Source organism: Aquarana catesbeiana, linkage group LG02, assembly GCF_042186555.1.
Source record: "Aquarana catesbeiana isolate 2022-GZ linkage group LG02, ASM4218655v1, whole genome shotgun sequence".
Taxonomy (NCBI): Eukaryota; Metazoa; Chordata; class Amphibia; order Anura; family Ranidae; genus Aquarana; species Aquarana catesbeiana.
The window spans coordinates 185,572,477-185,590,219 of record NC_133325.1 but is presented as its reverse complement, the minus strand read 5'-3'; positions in this window follow the sequence as shown (position 1 = coordinate 185,590,219).

The window sequence follows — 17,743 nt, the reverse complement described above, 5'->3', positions numbered from 1 at the left end:
TTGCCACTGGAGTCCTCTTCCACTCCTCCATGACGACATCATGGAACTGGTGGATGTTAGAGACCTTGCGCTCCTCCACCTTCCGTTTGAGGATGCCTCACAGATGCTCAATAGGGTTTAGGTCTGGAGACATGCTTGGTCAGTCCATCACCTTTACTTTACTTTACTTCTTTTAGCAAGACAGTGGTCGTCTTGGAGGTGTGTCTGGGGTCGTTATCATGTTGCAATACTGCCCTGCGGCCCAGTCTTTGAAGGGAGGGTATTATGTTCTGCTTCAGTATGTCACAGTACATGTTGGCATTCATGGTTCCCTCAATGAACTATAGGTCCACAGTGCCAGCAGCACTCATGCAGCCCCAGACCAAGAACATTCCCACCACCATGCTTGACTGTAGGCAAGACACACTTGTCAGGAGAATAACCCTGATGATTTCAGGAACTTTCTCAGGATGACGGGCCTGTTTTTCACTGTCTGTTGGCTTTGCTGTCCCCTTATATTAGCAGGCAGGATACCTTCATGAGGCAAGCCATCACTCCGGAGCAGAGGTTAGTCACCACATTGCGGTACTTGGCAACTGGGAGAAGTCTACAGGACCTCAAGTTCTCGACAGGCATTTCACCCCAGGCTCTGGGGATCATTACCCCAGAGACCTATTCTGATATTATTCAGGTCCTGCAGAAGGACTATATTAGGGTAAGTTTTCTCCTTTAACATCACATTCTATGTATTTAATGTTTGCTAATGTATTGTATTTCTTTCACCATTCCATAATTACAATGATTGTAATATGCTGTGAATGTCCCATTTGTCCTCATGCATGCTGTAATCTTTTATAATGCTACTTTTTTGTCCTTCATGTATATTTCCCTTCACTAACCTCCCCAGCATGCTATCCTGGGCCCATATACACCTAGCCTAGTTACTTAACAATGTATTTTGGCAGCTCCATCGTAGTGCTTTACCCCAAACACCCCCTAAAATGTGTACAAATGTTATTGTTGTCCTTAAATTCAGGCAGAGTGCCAGAGGCTTTTTTTGGGGGGACCAAACTCAGCTCGAACCCTCTCCCCCCCCTAAAATTTTTACAATGGGCCATCAGAGGGGGGGAGGAATCTGATAAGTGGGCCTTATATTTTTGTCTTTAAATACTCCTTAAAATAACTGTTATACTGATGTTGGGCAAGAATGTTTGTGTCTAATCTGCTTGCAATGTTATGTGCAAAAGTACTAATTTTCTGTTTTGACTCCATAGTCAACGCCACAGGAATGGCAGACTGTGGCATCCCATTTTGCCGACCATTGGGACTTTCCCAACTGTGGAGGGGCTATAGATGGGAAACACGTCCACATCTGCCCCCACCCCATTCGGAGTCTTACTATTATAACTATAAGGGGTTTAATACTATAGTGTTAATGGCGGTGGTGTCGGCACAATATGAGTTCCTCTATGTGGACGTGGGGAAGAATGGCCAGATAGAGGAGTCTTCACCCAGACCGAGTTCTACCAATGCCACCAGACTGGTGGCCTGACATTGCCACCTGCTGCGGACAACGTTGAAGGACTCCCGTTCGTCTTTATTGCTGATGAGGCGTTCAGTCTGGGCGAGCACCTGATGAGGTCATTCCCCCAGAGGACACTCACCCCGGAGAGGAGGGTTTTTAACCACCGGCTGGCCAGAGCCAGAAGAGTCATAGAGAATGCCTTCGGGATAATGGCCAACCGGTTCTGCCTGTTTCTGACAGCAATACACATGGCGGACTACAAAATCAACCACATCATCTTATCCTGCTGCATATTGCACAATCTTTTAAGGAAAAATGCCCACAATTATCTTGCCTCAGTTGGGCCTGAGGCCAGACTTCCTGAGAATCCCCTGACGGGCCTGGATACTGGCCGTCCTGGCTTGGCACCCCAAAGTGCCCATGAAGTTCGGCAGAAATATGTAAATTATTTTACGGGTAGGGGGGCCATTACTATGCCAGACATTGTCTAAATATTTTTTTATTAAAAAAAAAAAATCTGATAGAATCTTAAATTTTCTTTATTGCTTGTGTTTCTTTTTGGCTGTCTCCTAGGTTCTCCTAGTGCACTTGTAGTGCCAAGTGGATTTTCCTTTAGTAAATAAGGCCCATTGCCACTGTAAACACAACATTACTTCAAAAAAATGGTATTGAGCATTGAAAGAAGAAGCCACACATTGTTGATAATCAAACTTTTTACTCTCTGCACATTCACATGTGCGTTATAAAATTTTGCTGTAAAAAAAATTTTTTTTTTTTCTCAAGTTTTTTTACATTTTTTTTTTTGTTATAAACACGCATGTTTCTAAATATAACATACCCAACTCTGGAACTTACAAATTTTGACGTAGAAAAACTGAAGGCAATATCAGACATTATAGTGTCAAAAATGTCTTGATATTGCCTTCATCAGATGGGGTGATGTCACCCCTGTAAAAGCCAAATTTTGAAGATGCACACAATTTGGGAGTCAAAATGGGTATTTCCTTCCTGATCCCATGCTTAATGTCAACATGTGCTAGCTCCCATCATGGGGGATCAATGGACGTGTTTTGGGGGTGCAACCCCTTCCTCTCACCTACTAGAGTTACGAGGAAGGGGTTGCACCCACAAAACGCATACATTGATATATCCTAATGGCAGATAGCAACGTGTGAATCTTCAAAATTTGGCTTTTAAAATGTCAAAAAAAGTTTTTGTTTAGTACCAAAAATGGTAAATTGGTGGCATTTTGAAGAAATTCAGATTCTCCCCAACACATCAATCATGTTCTTTATTTGTTGTTCCATAACATTGAGTTTCTTCCTTATGATGTCAAGTTCACCATTCCACACCATGATGTCTTGTATTAGCCTTTGTGCAGTGTCACTTGTGAAATGTTGAGCTTGCTCTTTAACAACCAGCACATCACCTAAAAATTAGAGTAAAAACATGTATTATAAATATGCAGGCATACATATATTACCTGAAGCTGGGGTGTCAGACATTCACCTGTTGTGGTGACAATCTCACCAACTCCCTCCACCTCTCCTTCCTCCAGATCCTTGGGGTGTGTTCTTGTTCTGAGTTTCCCTTGTTTCTGTGGTGGGGAGTTCCTGGTGTCCTCTGAGTGGTGTCCTCCGAGTCTTTTCTCCCCTATGAGAATTAAACAAGAGGTATACTTAGCACACAGATATTTGAGTCCAGAAATAGGAATATGAAACATTGATGAGAAGTGGGGTACAATTGTCTGTTTTGGGCAGAGTTCCAAGCTGAAGACATGATTTTTTACTTTTTCCAAAGCTGGAATACTTACCTTTTTTGTGACAATTTTCACACATGGAAACACCACAAGTATTCACTGGAGCACCTGTGTAGGACACCTTAAAGCGGAGCGCCGCCAAAATTTTTTTTTTTAAAAGTCAGCAGCTACAAATACTGCAGCTGCTGACTTTTAAAACATGGACACTTACCTGTCCAGGGCGCCCGCGATGTCGGCACCCGAGGCCGAACCGTCTCTCTGTCCTCGGGTGCTGCCGCCTCCATCTTCGGTAAGGGAATCAGGAAGTGAAGCCGTGCGGCTTCACTTCCCGGTTCCCTACTGCGCATGCACGAGTCGCGCAGCGCAATACGGATGGTCCCTGCTGCCTCTGGGACCCGTGTGTTTCCCAGCAGGCAGCAGGGAGGGAGCAGGAAGTGGCGTAAATAACCGCAGATTCTGCGGCTATCTATGCCGGAAGTGGGTACAGATACCTGTAATATACAGGTATCTGTACCCCCCTCCCCCCTGAAAGGTGCCAACTGTGTCACCGGGGGGGGGGGGGAATCTGATGAGTGGAAGTTCCACTTTTGGGTGGAACTCCACTTTAAAAAGTTTGTTCTTGTGTCCCACACTAGTGCTCCTGAGTCCAGATGTGTAAACAGCTGCTGAGTGTCCTCTCCTTACATTACACGGATTATTTTTATTTTTAGACAAATAGGCATGACCAAATGTATTTAACCTGTATCTGCCCAAAACATCGTATTTAACCCCCCTGGCGGTATTCCCGAGTCTGGCTCGGGGTGGATTTTCAATACCAAAAGCGGTATCCCCGAGCCAGACTCGGGATCGCATCGCAGGATCCAAATAGAGGATACTTACCTTGTCCCCTGGATCCTGCGATGTCTCCCCGCTGTGATCAGAGGCGGCCGTGTCACACTCGATTCACAGTATCGAGCTCCGTCCCCTGTGAGCGTTAGGACGGAGTTCGGCGCCAAATTCAAAAAGTGGAACACACAGTACATATACAGTATACTGTAATCTTACAGATTACAGTACTGTATCAAATAATTACACACCCCCTTTGTCCCTATTGGTCTGCCTAGTGTCCTGCATGCAGTTTTATGTTATAAAAACTGTTCTTTCTGCCTGGAAACTGGAGATTGTCCATAGCAACCAAAACTGTCCCATTACATCAAAAGTGGCTTTAGACCAGCTAGAAAACAGTGATAATAAATTAGAATCACTTGCAGAATTGAGTGATAGTGATTTGTGGGGAAATCCATCACCAAACTCTAATGCCCTGTACACACGGTAGGACATTGATCGGACATTCCGACAACAAAATCCATGAATTTTTTCCGACGGATGTTGGCTCAAACATGTATTGCATACACACAGTCACACAAAGTTGTCGGAAAATCCGGTCGTTCTGAATGCGGTGACATACGTCGGAACTATAAACTGGGCAGTAGCCAATAGCTTTTGTTTCTTAATTTATTCTGAGCATGCGTGGCGCTTTGTGCGTCAGATTTGTGTACACACGATCGGAATTTCGGACAACGGATTTTGGAATTTTATAGCTAGCTCTCAAACTTTGTGTGTCGGAAATTCCTATGGAAAATGTGTGATGGAGTCTACACACGGTTGGAATTTCCGACAACAAGGTCCTATCACACATTTTCCATCGGAACATCCTATCGTGTGTACAGGGCATAAATGTAACGAAAGCGACAATTCTGCAACTGAGCAAATTTCAGTGTTTTTAATTTGATTACATTATTGAATAATTTTTATTATTATTATATTATTATCTGGTATAATTATTTATAGTTATTTATTATATTATAATTTTTGATTTCGTTTTTCAAACTTTATCATACCCAGGATGTTTACTAGACTCTTGTTTGGACAGATTTAAGTGAATTATTCCTAAGAATTACAGGCCTATAATATAAAACGCCAAATTTCTGTGCAAAATAATTGTACCGCTTTCAGCACCTTAAATCTGAAATAATCATACCACCAGGGAGGTTAATGAGCGAACAATGTTTCCGACGACCGATTACTGTGCTCATGAACATGAAAGTCACCATTTTAAACTGTACAACAGCTAAGAAAATCACATGGTGCGGCATGCAAGTAATAATAATAATAGGAACACAGGACAAGTACTTACTATTTAGAAGCACTCTCTTGATTCTTCTATACTGATTCTGCTCCCTCAGTTTCAGGTCTGACCAGCGTTTCCTCAATTGCTCCTTGGATCGTCGTACCCCAAAATTTCTGTGCAGACTCTTCACAACTTTAGTCATGATCTTGGCCTTTCTCACATTTGGGTTTAGGTACGGCCCATGCTTTCCATTATAGTCATTACTCCTCAAGATGTCCACCATCTCCACCATTTCTACAAAGGCCATATTTGAGGCCTTAAAACTTCTCCTCCGGGATCGGGTCATTTCGGGCTCTGGGCTTTCCTCCTCCTCGTTACTATAATTACCACACACCTGCTCTTTCTCCGCCATGACGCTCCTACTGCGTGCCTAAAGAGAAGGGGTGGAGGATAGACTAGAAAGAACGTCAGGGGCGGGCGACACAGGCGGAGTTTCACGCATGCGCAGTGTATATCAAGCTAACATGCATGTGTCGTACATACGTTCTGTGTGCGGAGGAAGGAGGAATGTAAGTTGCGAGCTTCCTAAACGAAGGTAAAATTTGAACTTGGTCCATCAGTGGCCTATACTGCTTCAAGATTGAGGCCTATATTGGGATAAGATTATGAGAGTTTTAGGCTGACATTAGTGTTTTTGTCTTGTGTATTGTCTTACAGCAAATATGAATCACTTTAAGGACCCAGAATTCATGGCCAGTTTCATAGACAGGTACAGGGAGATGAGGAATTTGTGGGAGGTGAAACACAGCTTATATTAAAATAAACAAGCTAGGAGGTCAACGCTGGAGAAACTTCTGGAATTTGTGAAGACTCGGGTCCCTGATGCAACCATCCAGTTTTTGGAAAAGAAAATTGGGATCTTGAGGAACATGTATAAGAAGAAGCATAATAAGATCCAGAAATCACTCAGATCCGGAGCAGCAGCAGCGCAAGTGTATGTACTCAGGCTGTGGTACTTCAACAAACTGCAGTTTCTGGATGACCAGACTGAAGCCAGGGAATCACTTTCTACCCTTCCCTGCAGCCTTCCCTCCACCCTTCTCTCAACCCCAGCAGAGGCTGACGAGGAACAACCTGAGCCTTCCATCCTGGAAGAAGTGGATGCTGGAGTCAGGTATATTATTTTTATACATATTTATTGTTCTAATATTAATGATGTTAACTAGATGTTATAATTGATAACAAATTAATGATTTAAAAGAAAGAGATTTAAATATCAATAGACAGTAGTGGCCAAAAATGTTTGTGAGAAGAATGAAAAATGCTGGGGTCAGAATGATAGTCTTTTCTATTTATTAACATTCAATTTGCAAGTCATGAGCTAAAAATTGTGTGTGATTGATGAACCAAAAACTAAAAATATGTCCCTTTTTTATACACAGGATGAGCTCAGCCAGGAGGAGGGTCTGGAAAGTATCAGCCAGGAGGAGGCCATTCCCAGTGCCCAGTGTCAGCCAGGAGGAGGCTGTGCCTGCTGTCAGTCAGGAGGTGGGCGGGCCCAGTGTCAGCCAGGAGGTGGGCGGGCCCAGTAGGAGCCTCACCCTATCCCAGGTGCCTCCCCTCTGCCTTACAACAAAAAGGCCTAGGAAGGGGACGATCATGGAGGAGGCAGCACTGGGCCTCATTAGGGAAGCAACTGATGTCCTCAGAAGCCCCCCCGATGCTGAAGAGGCCTATGGCTGCTATCTAGCCACTAGATTGATGAAATTGGAGGAGGGCCAATGCCTCCTCTGTGAGGGAATTTTTGGTGAGGCCCTTCAGAACGGGTTGAGGGGCCAGCTGACTGAGAACAGCCACGTATATGAGCTCGCCCATCCTCCTCCTCCTCCTCCTCCTGCCACAAGTCCACCACCAGAGCCACAGCCTCCAAGGAAGTCTGCAGGGAAGGATGCAGGGAAGCACGGAGGGAAGGCTGCAGGGAAGACAAGAAAGTGATGGCCTGGGTTCAGTCTAGTCTGACAGAAGACGCAGGCTGGTGTAGTACCACAGCCTGGGGACATATATGTCATCTGCTGCTGGTCCTGATCTCTGGCAGTCCTGGACCAGATTGGGCTCCAAATTATATGGACTCCTCAAGATAACAATTTTATTTTCCACAGACTTGATGTGTGGATTGGGGGGCCAAAAGTTTCTCCAGCATTGTCTTCCTCTTTATTTTGTTACCCAGAATATTTTATTTTCTGAAAATACTTGCCTAAGTGTTTTTCTTAAAATAGGACAGTTTGTTTAACAAGGGACACCAACCAGCCTCCTTGAGGTTTAAAAATACAAGATAATAATGTTATTGTGGTAACTTGACACACACAAAAAAATGATGGAGATCACTAGAAAATAATTTTGCAATAATCCAAAAAAAATATCCTGATGAAATAAAAAATAATAAAAAATGACTATAAAAATAATTCTAAACATTATTATGGAGATCTGGCTTTAAAAAAATAAAAGATTTTTCATGCGATCACGAGAAATAATAAAGAAATAAGTTTGTGAGAACTCTGTGTGAATATGAGCAGCAAAACAAATTCATTATTCTAGCATTATAAAGCACAAAAGAATGCGCTGCATTAAAAGATCACAGAATTTGCATTGTGAGGAATGTGCTATGTCCATTACGAACGCTAGTTTTACCAGACCGATCGCTTCCGTCTTGAAACTTGCTTCAGAGCATGCGTCGTTTTTGGTACATCGGAACAGCATACAGCCGAGCGGGTTTCCCGATAGTAATTAGTTCAGTCGGAAAAATTTAGGACATGTTCTCTATCTAAGCCCGTCTGAATTTTCGACGGAAAAGGTCCCATGGAGCATACAAATGGTCGGAATATACAATGTAAAGTTCCCATCGGACTTTTTCTGAAGGACATTCCGCTCGGGTGTACACGGCATCAGTGTACTGCCTCAGAGTGGGCAGTCTGTCTCGTTCACCATGTTGGTCTCTCAACCAGGGGCATTGCTAGGTCTGCAAAAGACCTGGGGCTAGAGTCCATAGCAGTGGTCACCAACCTTTTTGCAGACCTGTGGGGTGGGCACGTCGGTGGTAAGCATTTTTTTGCAGGCAATGACTGGTGTTGGCGCTTCAATCATCATGGCACCGTGGTTGATATGGTGTCAGGGTGATTGAAGTGCATTGTTTCTATTGTTACATTCTAATCTATAATGAAGTGGTTCAACTCCCCATAATGCAGAATCAGTGGGAGCCCAAGGCGTGTCACTGCCATATCTCCTGCCACCCGATGCAGCGTGTCACTTGCCACCATCGCCTTTCACCAGGTGCAACGTGGTACTTGCCACCGTCACCTGCCACCAGATGTGGATTGTCACTTGCCACTTTCACCTGGCAGCAGACGTGGATTCACTTGCCACGTCACCTGCCACCATTTGCAGATTGTCACTTGCCACATCACCTGCCACCATTTGGAAATTGTCACTTGCCATGTCATCTGCCACCATTTGCAGATTGTCACTTGCCACGTCACCTACCACCATCTGCAGATTGCCACTTGCCACGTCACCTGCCACCATTTGCAGATTGTCACTTGCCACATCTCCTGCCACCATTTGCAGATTGTCACTTGCCACGTCTACTGCCACCATTTGCAGATTGCCATGTCATCTGCCACCATTTGCAGATTGCCAAGTCACCTGCCACCATTTGCAGATTGTCACTTGCCACATCTTCTGCCACCATTTGCAAATTGTCACTTGCCATGTCACCTGCCACCAGATGTGGGTTGTCACTTGCCAACTGATGTGGATTGTCACTTGCCATGCCAGCCAGTGCCGCCAAATGAAAGAAGTGGGCATTAATTAAGTGCCCACGGCATGGGATTGTGGCTGGCAAAAGAAATATTTAAAATTGAAAAAAAAAAAAAATGGTGCTACTGTTCCTTTAAATGGAAGAACGTGACAGGCATGTGGATCACAAGCAGGAAAAACGTGATCTCCAGGCGGGAAAAACACGCGTATTGCGGATCAATACACGTGTTTTGGGGGCTATATAAGACCCTCGCATTAAGCTCCAGTCACAGTTGACCCCACAGCGGCTTGACGAGCTCCCCATCCCTCCCACCCTTGTCGCAGCACCTGTTATGTGGTTTGTCACCCTTTGATCAAGGGGGGACTTTGATGAATGTTTTTATTCTTGGTACTCGCTCGAGTTCTATAACTGAGCGAGATATTGATATATGTTTTATTGAAAAATAATTAAATAAATAAATAAATACGGTAAAACAAAAGAAAAAGAAAATGTAAAATAATTTATTTATGTTTTATTTATAAAGTTTATGTTTTATACCAATAAAGGTGCCGCGGCCATTTATCACCATTAAGAATAAGTCTGAGTGTGGATTATTTCTTTAATTAAGATTTTTTTGTACAGCCTACATTCCCATGTGCACTGACACTGCATTGGTGGCAGGCTGGCAGCACTGGTCCATTTAGTAAAGGGAGAATGGTGATGCAGGACGGGCAGTGAGAAATGATGTCATATCGCTGCTCCCTATTTGCCCACCTCCTTTGAGTAAGCATATAGTGGCAATACAGCTATGTCCATCACATTTTACAGAATAGATATGTGTTGTATTTCATATTTTTACACTTTAGATTCCAACAAATCAGGAAACTAGTTGCACTCTGGAACTTTTCACTGTGTGACTATAAGTATTAGCATCTATTACCCTTATAAGTCTACTTAAAGGGAACAGGAACTGTGGAAACTGTGCCCAAAAAAGACAAGCAAAAAAGGACAAAGGACTACTCAGTAGTATTGCCTATAGGTTCCCTGTGGCTGATCTTTCCTTATTCTGTTGTCGGCACTCCCTGCTCACCCCTGCAGCAGCCACTGGCTGAAAAAGGGGGAGAGGGAACACATGACAAGACAGAACAGCCTAGTCAAAATAGGTGTTTGAAGGGCCAAGAAGCACTTTTAAGAAAAGTTAGGTTGTGCCTGGAATTTTACTTTAACACTTGTCCACCGCCTTTGAGTAAGCATATGTGTTGTATTTCATATTTTCCACTTTAGATTCCAACAAATCAGAAATCTAGTTGCACTCCTGGACTTTCCATTGTGTGACTAGAAGTATCAGCATCTATTACTCTCATTCCACTCCCCTGGGTACAAAGATAAATGTTTCTACGCTCTCCTTCCCCTCCTCTATTTCTTAGCATTTCTTGGGGAAGCTAAATTGTTATGTGCTTCTGTCTCCAGTCACCTGGGCAACCCCTGACAAATAGACATTTAAATCAGACAATTAGAGATCTGATTGTCTGACATTTTTAACGTATTAATGTGCATCAGCTGCTAATACATATAAAATTCCCATAATAACACTCCCCGGTTCAGCACGACGTGCTGGCCTGGCACTGATATATGATTCCAGAGAGGCTGCGACTCTGCGTTTGCATTAATTACCAGAAAACTGACAAGCCGACCTGACATTAAATATTACACAGCAGCGTTCTAACCACAAGCTTCACCTCCCTCCAACTGCTCAGTCTGTGTTTGCTCTGCGCACGCGCTTGCATATGGACGTGTGCATGCATATGTTGTGTGTCCATATGTTGTATATGGCGGCACACGTGTGCGGAATGTACATGTGCTTCTCACAGCTGCTCTGCATCCAAAATAACCTCTTGTATTTAATAATAAACCTTTTGTATTTCCTACTTTTTTTGAGATGCAAAGACTAATTTCATATTAAAATATTATTCATGTACAGATTTATTTCGTTTATTAACTAGACTGTAATTCATTTGGGGGTAGAGACTTTATTAAAAAAACATGATTTCCACATAAGTCTACTTTAAGAGAACAGGAACTGGGGAAACTGTGCCCAAAAAGACAAGCAGAGGACAATGGACTACTCAGTAGTATTGCATATAGCCTCCCTGTGGCTGATCTTTACCTATTACTGACTAACCATTCCTTGTTATGTACGGTGTTTATGTGTGGAGGTGGCCATCTTGGTAGAATAGCAAAACTTTGCTTCTTTGTTTCAGAGCAAAACTCTCCCCACCACCCTCATTGATTGGTGGTGTAAAAATTAACACCTTCCCTCCCGGTCTATAGTACAATGACGGCTGGGCGATAGTACTGTTGTTCTGGGAGGACGTCATATGATGTCCCCCCAGAACACGACCCCAGCAGGGCCACGCTGCGTTGCGATCTGTCATCGGCTGTGTTCACCGGACACAGTGATGACTGATCACTATACCGGCCCGCTGCCAGCACCATGTGATCGCTGTGACCAATCACAGCGAAACACATAACAATTCTAAACAATGGATGACTTTCTTTCATGTCATCCATTGAATACAATTGTGTTGCTAGCTGTGAGTGGTCACAGTGATCACATGGTATAGACAGGGCCAATCACAGCTCATCTATTCCATTTGATTAGCTTTGGCTAATCACAACAAAAGACACTGAATGAACCAGTTTCAATCAGTAAACATGGCTGCTTATTCCAATAAAATGTATTATTATGGTAACACTGTATTGCTCTGGTCACAGTATGTTAAAAAAATAAATCGTAAAAAAAAATTGGAACAGTTATTATTATTTTTTTAAATACTGTCGCCAGTCAGTGTCTCTAATCTTTACCGCCACACCAGTTATATGATAAAGCTGTACTGTACTGGTGACAGTATGTTTTTTACTTTTGACTTTTTTTTTAAATTTCTTCATATTCCAAATAATTGTGACAAACTATTACAACTTCCAAAAACTCGCCATGCCTCTTACTATATACCTCAGACTGTCTATTTTCCAAAAAGGGGTCATTTGGGGATATTTGTACTGCCCTGGCATTTTCGGGCTTCAAGAAATGAGATAGGGTGTCAGCACATCAGGATTTTTACATTTTCATATATACTGTATACATATTATTATTCTTATATATTGAAAAGGGCCAGAAAAAAATACAAAATTCAGCTCCCATAAACTTTAATGGGGTTAGGTGCTATGCTTGGAGTTTCTAGATTTTTTTAAGTGTTCAGTGAATGTTGAGCAAGTTAAACTGGTTCTCTCATCAATTGTTCTATTTCAGTAATAAAGAGTAACCACACTATCTGAGCTTGTTATATATGAATCCTAGAGGTGGCAGAATAATCAATCAGGAGAATTCTGATGTTGAGAAGGGATAAATTATTTCAAAACCATTATCATTTTTTGTGAGGTCTCCAGGTCTAGCTACCCAAAAACAGGACACAAAGGAGAGAGAGTTTTAACAAGCAGAATGCAAGGCAAAGCCAGTCCTGAAAAGGAAGGCATAGAGTAAACATTATCATGTTTGATAATGCTTTGATAATGCTTGATAATGCTGATAATAGTGCTGAGGCCAGAAGATCACCTTTTTTTAAAGAGTTTAATAACACCGTTTTTATAGCTGCCTGTGCCTCCATTAAGAAGATTCATCCTATTTGTCCTATTATCTGTCAAGGAAATGGGCATAGGACTGGCAATCCTGCCAGTATCCGTCATGGTCGCTCCGGGTGAATCCCCGTGCGCATGCACGCACACAGGTGTGCGATGAAGGGTGCACACAGGTACGCTATGGTGGGTGCGCACAGGCGTGTGTTAACGCGCACACAGTGACAGTTGTTGGCACCCTCTGGCCTATTTAATCCGGCTGCAGATGCATGCAGGTTGCTGGATTATCGTCAGCTTCCTGTGTCCCCTGTACTTTCTGCCTGTATTTGATTCCTGTTGACTAGTCAGCTTGCCTGACTTTGCCTGCTCTCCGCCTGCACGGACACCCGGCTTGGACTTGACTATTCTCCAGTCTCCGCACCTGTAACTTTGCTTGTCCACAAGGTGTTTGACCCCTGGCCTGGCTACCGACTCTGTTCCTGATTAATCCTGTTGTACCTCTTCTTGGACTGATCCTGTTTTGCATGACCACTGGCCTGGCTTTGACCTTGTTCCTGGTTGCTCCACTGGGATCCTTCCTCGCACAGCTGCCAATCAGTTTTACCAGCGCACCTCAGCTGCCCGCAGCAACCCAGCTACCCAGCAACAGCACTCGGCAATCTGTGCACCTTTGGGCACCGTACTCCCTGTCTCACTCCCAGAGGTACACTGCACTTAGCCGCAAGGGGCGCCCTCTCAGCAATCCAGCCCTGCACCTAGGACTTGACATTAACTGTCGTCACCCATTGTGAAAGTGAAAGAAAAGTTGGATTGTCACCAGAACAGGAATAGAGGGGAAATCTTCCAATGGGGACATTAGTTCTTGGAACCCTGGTGGAAACCTGAGATTCCCTCACTTTGGAAGGATTTCCAATTACTTCCTGTTATGGCTATGGGACAAGAAATGAAGGGAAATTTCCTAAATTGGACCCAGATGACAAAAAGCCGGGCAGGGGTTATAACTCTCTCTTGCTCTGTCCAAAATGGAAAAAAATGTCTTTAGTTCTACTTTAAGTGGCAGTCATTTTTCATCCTTTAAATAATTGCCAAGAACAATTGGCTTCCACTTATAATTACTACAGTCCATGATTGGAAATGCTATGAGCAACAAGAAATGCTAGCCAGCAGGTGGAGCTGTAGTTTTCTTTTCACATGCTTAGCAAAGTATTTCCCATCTGGCTCACAAACTCACCTAAGCCATAGGCCAAGGCATTGGTTTGCACCAGAAACTAACATTTGAAATCTGAAGCATCTAGCGCAGGAGCACTGACCAGTGCCTTCTTTAGGCTTGGTTAACACCTATGCAGTTTGGTTTTGATCCATTTTTGCAGTGCTTTTTGTGGCGCATTTTGCGGTTTTGACGTATTTTTTGTGGGGTTTTTTATGCGTTTTGCATTTTTTATGCGTTTTTTTTTTTTTTGGGCCAATGTGTTGGGGGGGATTAAAACATAAAAATTGCCTCCAAAATGTGACAAAAATGCAGACAAGTCACAGTGCACAGTTTTGCTTTTAAGGCTGCATTCACAAATACATGGTGCAGTTTTGCCGCATGATAAATCACACTGCAATTATGACAAACTGCATCACATGAAGCATGTTGCCCAAAAGAAGCTCCTGAACTTTCTTTGGGCAACAACATTCACGCGATTCAGTTTGCTCGATTGCAGCGCAATTTATCGCATGACAATCATAGTAGAGCCGCACCATGTTTTTGGCTGCCATTCAAATGAATAACATCAGAAATGTGCGCTGTGTGATTTGTTATTCACACCTGGGCAATTTGTTTTCTGCCATTCTGCCAGCGATTTAAACTGCCCAGGTGTGAATGCAGCCTAAAAAAGTCCCTGACCCTTTCCAAAAACATAAAAAAGCATAGAAGTGAATGTGCCCCATAGGAAACCATGTTAAATGGACTGTAGTGCGTTTCTGCAAAAAGCAATAAAAAAACTCATAGTCGTGAACTGAACCTTAAGGCCTTGGACACTAGCTGGCAATATTGGCTTATTTTGCCCATGAAAATTGCTCCTGAGGTGTACAAGCTTGCCACAAGTGTAGCACCTGCTGTTATCAGCTTTTTACCTGAAGCTCCAGGTGATAGTCGCAAGGAGGCTTGGCCAACGGGTATAGCAGGGGTTGCCATTGATGATTTTTCCTCCTTATCAGTCACAGGGGAGCGCTGCAGTGGTCAGATACCCAAGTGTTTATTTAGTTATCTGCTGATTCTGTTGCTAGGATTGTGCTATATCAGAAAATGACTATTTTCTGCAGGACATATGTGTAGGAGTTGATCCTGGAAGTCCTCAGGGGCCTCATAGGAATCTTTTTTCAATCCTTAGTCCACTAATGTAATATAAACATTCTGGTGTTAATTGATACTTTGTGATATTAGCATCTTTTATGGCCTCATCCTTCTCAATTGGTAATTCCACATAGCCCTCCCGGACTTTGCCTCTTAGTTCTGGTATCAAATACCTGGCCCATTGTGTCTGTGGCAAGAGAGGTATTTGTAGCACCCTAATGTTTAGGCAGGGTTGCTATTAAATTTACTTGCCAAGTGATAGTTGCCTTGGTCAATTGTTAGGAGGTCAATTGATTTTGCCCTAATTCAGAAATTGCTGCACTTCTCTCTTCTGTCACTAGATAGCCGTGTGTCTGGTGACATTAGATAAGACAAGGGCATTGCAAGGACAGATTAGGAATGAATGGGGTGTCTCAGCCAATGGGCAGTGATTTTCTTGGGTCCCTTGGCCTGCTGGGAGAACCTATTTATTTGGGTGAAGTCAGGTGATCGGGGTTCTGTGCCTCCTGGGCGGCTGTCTGCGTGGACGTATGTCGTATTGGCCCGGGCTGCTAGGCCAGAAACTTAAGGCCTATCACAGGGACATCTGGCTGCTAGGCTTTCTGAGAGCCTACCCAGAAGTAGTGCAGAGTTGGGACTGCGGGCTTGCAGTCCAACCAGAAGTAACGGTTCTGCAAGGTTGGGACTGTGGGCTTGTAGTCCAACCAGAAGTAACGGTTCCGCCAGCCGGGGGAACCAGTCGTGGTCGGAGGTAGAGGGGAAGCTGTCGCCACAAAGGGACCATCCACCTTGCTACCAGAGACCACAGGGAGTGAGCTGAGGCTACTACCAGAGCAGACTTCTCACCAGCCAGGGATGGTGAAGAAGTGGGAAAGCATCAGCACGTGCCAAGTCAGGGACCCAGCGGGACAGCAGAGGTGATGCTTGTGGAGTGCCAAGCCAGGGACCTAATGTGTCAGCAGTAGGGATGAGCTTCGTGTTCGAGTCGAACCCATATTCGACTCAAACATCAGCCGTTCAATCCTTCACCGAATTGCGAACGATATGAGCCGTTCGCGCCAAATTCGTGTGGTGCGTCATGGCCCATAATTCACTGCGGCATCGCAGTGCATTGCTGGCCGATGATTGGCCAAGCATGCACTATGACCCGCATGCTTGGCCAATCACAGCGCCGTCTGTAGAGAGAGCTGTAACTGGCCAAAGCCAGGGTGGCTTTGGCCAATTATGGCTTAGGGTTTAGAACACACTATATAAGGCCGCCTGCATGGCGGCCCTGTGTAGTGTGTTCCGGCTTGGCAGAGAGATAGACACAGAGCGAGACAGTGTCATTTGATTTAAGTTAAATAGATTAGGCAGGACAGTCAGTCAGTTAGCTGCACTTACAGTGTATTGTGTATATATATGCATCCCAGGTGTTGTATATATATATATATATATATACACTGTAATCAGTTTAGCTAGATCCGTTCCTGTTCTCTTCCTACTGACAGGCATGCTTGTGTTGTTACAGTATTTACAGCTACCTGAAGAAAATTGCTGATGTTCTTTTGATCCTATTAGTACCACAGTCAGGCAGCTAGACTATTTACAGTTAGTGTAGTGTGTCCTCCTCATAGTGTTCAGCTAAAGCTACAAGTTAGTTTAGTGTGACCTCTGCACAGTGTTCAGCTAAAGCTACAAGTTAGTGTAGTGCATCCTCCTCACAGTGTTCAGCTAAAGCTACGGGTTAGTGCAGTGCGTCCTCCTCATAGTGTTCAGCTAAAACTACAAGTTAGTGTAGTGCATCCTCTGAACAGTGTTCAGCTAAAGCTATAAGTTAGTGTAGTGCACAGTGTTCAGCTAAAGCTACAAGTTAGTGTAGTGCATCCTCCTCACAGTGTTCAGCTAAAGCTACAAGTTAGTTTAGTGTGACCTCCTCACAGTGTTCAGCTAAAACTACAAGTTAGTGTAGTGCATCCTCTGAACAGTGTTCAGCTAAAGCTACAAGTTAGTGTAGTGCGTCCTCTGAACAGTGTTCAGCTAAAGCTACGGGTTAGTGTAGTGCGTCCTCTGAGCAGTGGTCAGCTAAAGCTACAAGTTAGTTTAGTGTGACCTCTGCACAGTGTTCAGCTAAAGCTACAAGTTAGTGTAGTGCGTCCTCCTCACAGTGTTCAGCTAAAGCTACAAGTTAGTGTAGTGCATCCTCTGAACAGTGTTCAGCTAAAGCTACAAGTTAGTTTAGTGTGACCTCTGCACAGTGTTCAGCTAAAGCTACAAGTTAGTGTAGTGCGTCCTCCTCACAGTGTTCAGCTAAAGCTACAAGTTAGTGTAGTGCATCCTCTGAACAGTGTTCAGCTAAAGCTACAAGTTAGTTTAGTGTGACCTCTGCACAGTGTTCAGCTAAAGCTACAAGTTAGTTTAGTGTGACCTCTGCACAGTGTTCAGCTAAAGCTACAAGTTAGTGTAGTGCATCCTCTGAACAGTGTTCAGCTAAAGCTACAAGTTAGTTTAGTGTGACCTCTGCACAGTGTTCAGCTAAAGCTACAAGTTAGTGTAGTGCTTCCTCCTCACAGTGTTCAGCTAAAGCTACAAGTTAGTGTAGTGTGACCTCTGCACAGTGTTCAGGT